We start from the raw sequence: 4,039 nt of genomic DNA, 5'->3' as shown, positions 1-4,039 counted from the left end.
ATGTCACCAGAGGTAAGTTAAAAAAATATATTAAAACCACTTATGAAAAAATAATTTATATATCGATTTTAGTTATTTGATGGGAATATAGCAATGATTTCACCAACCTCACCACCAGACATCGAGACAGACAATACATCTGATTCACAAAATGAGGGGTGAGATATTTCTAGAGAAAAGGTAGGTAATTTATAAAATAATAATACATATATAATTGTTATACATATATTCTTTTTTCAGTCATATGATTCAATTCACGGTCTACTAAAATCATTTGATGTAAACGACGGTCCTGATTTTTTCAACACGCACCCCCACCTCCAACATCAATCAACGTACTATACTACGTTCCTAAAACCATTACATAAAATAAAAAGAGCAAACTCTTTTAAATAGTTGTAATGAATTAACAATTTATGTGAAATAAAAACACATGATACCTATGTTATATATATTTTCATTTATTAAAATAATATTAAGTTTTACAATCAATATTTACAATGTTCTCACTTCACCATTAAATGGATTATAAGTTATAATTTGACTATGTAATATTAAACGATAAGCTGAAGTAAATGTTGGAAACACTTCTTCGATCGCAATCTTCAATTCTAAAGTTGATAGTCGAAGTTTTTACATTATCATTCTATATATTCATATCAACAACTATAATCGGTAATTTCTTGAAATCCGATCGAGTTAACAGAGGTGTGAAATTATCACGAGCATAGTAAGATTTATGGAACTTAAAAAATGCGTTGTTTAATGTAACCATTTTGTTCATAGTAAGGTCGCTCTAGAAATTTTCATAAGGGAATACTTCAGAATTTAAATATAACTTCAAATGTTTGATTTTACAATGATCAAAACATGATACTGCTTTACTCATACTGTTTCTCCTATCAGTCTGTAATCTGATTTTAACATATGGTTTTTCTAATATACCTACATAATACATAATATACTAATAATTAGTTATAAATAAATTATATGCTAATTAACTTCATTTACCTAAACCATGGAAATTATACCTCAAACTACTATACCAGTTTATAACACATCCAATCATACCTACATTATAAATACTATATAAATAGTATAATTGCATAATACATAATATACTATTACTATTTATTAATTACAAATAAATAATATGCTAATATATCTTTTAATACCCACACCTTGAAAATTATACTATACTAGTATATCATTCCTTTAAACATACATACATTTGTACCTAGTTATATAAATAGTAGAAATAATAAATAATACATATACTAATATACCATCATTTACTTAAACATTGAAAATTATACTTCAAACTACTATACTCTATACCAGGGATGGCAAATCCATAGCACGCGTGCCCGAGATGGCACGCGAAAGGATTTTGCGGGCACGTGAAAAATTTTACGAAAATTTTATCTGTAGATAATTATTTAGGTCCTAAACTAACCTTTTTATACATAAATTATACAATCGAATTATAATATAACAAAATATAATTTTTTTCATGGCATGCTCTAAAAAAAAAAAAGGTAATTTTGGGCACGCAGTGTTCAAAAGGTTTGCCATCCCTGCTCTATACTATAGTATATCATTCCTCCAAATATATATATATTGATAGTTATATAAATACTATAGCCAACTACATAATAAATAATATGCCAATATACATCTATCACCTACACCATGAAAATTATACTTCAAACTACTATACCATAAATTAATATACCATCTGGGTTTTGATCTGATAAAAAAACATTTTTTTTTTTTTTTATTTAAACTAGAGAATTTACAATCTGTAAGTTAAGGTTTACAATAAGCACAATTGAAGAAAGAATTAGATTAAAAAAAACAAATAATATGGGTAACATAACAACAAGTTGAGAAGTTACAGTTATTATTTACATTAATTCGGACAGAATGTTTTGAATGAAGAGGCCATCCATTGATGGGACTTCATGACGTGTGGTGGTGGCGGTTAGTCTAAAAGTAGATCACGACAACGGGTTGTTTAGATTATTTGGCATTGTTGAAATTTGTGAGATTTGAGAGGACAGTGGTGAGGAGTGCTATAAGAGGGTTTAGGATGGCTTTGAACTCGTTGAGGAATTTAAGATGCTCACCTTCGTTGTTGTTTGGAGATGTGGGATTAGTTTTTGGAAGTTGGTGACCCTCGGTTACATTGGCGTACAAACGTGGTTGTGGCTTGGACGAAGATTCTGTAGCTGGGTGCTGTTAGGATTGTTTGACGTTGACGGTGGAGTTGAATGGCGGTGGTTGTTGTCGTTTGGATCTAAGTCAATAAAGAAGAGAGGTAGTGGGGTTTTGGTTTGTTGGTGTCTGACATTGGTGACATTTCTTACCTTGTGGCCGATTTCTTCTATTGCTGATGCAATGTTAGCCTCCGGTGTGGAGCGATGGATGTATCTGATAACTACTCTTAGAGGTTTAACGGATTGTGTCTGATAGGTGTGGTATGATGCGTCGCCGCGTCGGTTTCTTTTAGGTAATGGATTCAATTTCTGTAGCTGTTGGGAGTGTCTGCTTGAATTTTGAGATGAGTAGTGGTCGATTTGTATGAGAAACTGTCAGGGGTAGTGATTTCTGTTAGGCGGTTGCGTAGTCCAATGAAGTTAAGGACGCCGTTGATAAATATAGGTGGAGGCAAAATTATTTTAGGTGCAACATTGGTGGTATTTTGTTGCCCCTGATTCAGCGTCAATCTCTACATTGTTACCTATTGTCATATATTTACCTATTTACGCAGAACCATGTTTTTTACCCAACAAATACAATTGTATTGATATTTATAGAAAAAAAAAAACAAAAAATATTGAAAACTGACAATGTCCGTAAACAGCTCAAAAAGTATCAAATAATTTTCAAAATTGTATGCTGTATATAAAAGGTTAATATAAACATTCAGTGATATTTTCAAGTATCTACGGTCGTTTGTTTTTTAATTACAACAAATTACTTACAAAACAAATTTAGGTACCTTAGTTTTTTTTTTATGTAACATATACAAATATACAAGTAAGACTTTTCTCTTGTCTACTTCTGTATTATAATTATAATAATTATATACTTCCATTTCTTGACTTCTTGAAAAAACTTCTACTAAAATTTAATTTCCCATTATCAGCTATGACCACGGACTAAGATAAGTTTATCTTAGTCCGTGGATATGACTATCAAGGAAAAAAAAATGATACCTATTATCAAAGTAAATATGTTATCAAACCAATATGTTACCAATCCAAACCGCCTTAACTGATAGGAAACGTTTGGGAGACCGTCCATAGCGGACGGGCCTGGCCAATAAATGCACGTGCACGTGAACGTATGTAGTGAAAAGCCTCCTTATGGCATGTAAACTGTTACCACTTACCTATAATGTAACATGACGTGCGCCAACAGTGATAAGGTTTTTATCAATATATTAGGTACCCATAACTCATGTATCATAACAGTCATGACTGCTATAGTCAGGGCGCCGAGAGAGCGCAAGTTGCCCGCGCATCCAAATGATGTCGCTCCGCGGTTTCGAGGTCTAATTTCTCCCACCAAGTCGACTGGTCGTATGCCGTCGTAAACCACCGAACGCTATCGTCTGTTATCGAATTACGAGTCACGACGACGCGACGCGCGACGGTTGACGATGTGAGCTAAACATCCGACTGGTGGGAGCGGCGTTGGTGGGAGATGCGCCGACTACGACGAGTTATGGTCGCCGCCGACTTGCGCTCTCTCGGCGCCCTGAGTATTAGTGTGGTATTGAATGTAAAACTTGATATATAAAAAAATAATGAAGGATGATATAACGGAGGGGAGTAGGGGTCTGACTCTACACTTATATACACTTATCGTTACCAAGAAATATGCCAGTATTTTATAGTGGCTATAATTTCAAAATACAAGAATAATAATTATTGACTACGTTGTAATCTTGTTTTATAATCTTATTGTTTTAAATTATTAGCAGATTGTTGAATGTAATGATATTAAACTGGATATTTTGCGGTGTTTAATC

The sequence above is a fragment of the Acyrthosiphon pisum genome, unplaced genomic scaffold (assembly GCF_005508785.2).
Source record: "Acyrthosiphon pisum isolate AL4f unplaced genomic scaffold, pea_aphid_22Mar2018_4r6ur Scaffold_21588;HRSCAF=24342, whole genome shotgun sequence".
In the NCBI taxonomy this organism is placed as follows: domain Eukaryota; kingdom Metazoa; phylum Arthropoda; class Insecta; order Hemiptera; family Aphididae; genus Acyrthosiphon; species Acyrthosiphon pisum.
Note: the sequence above shows the minus strand (reverse complement) of the source record.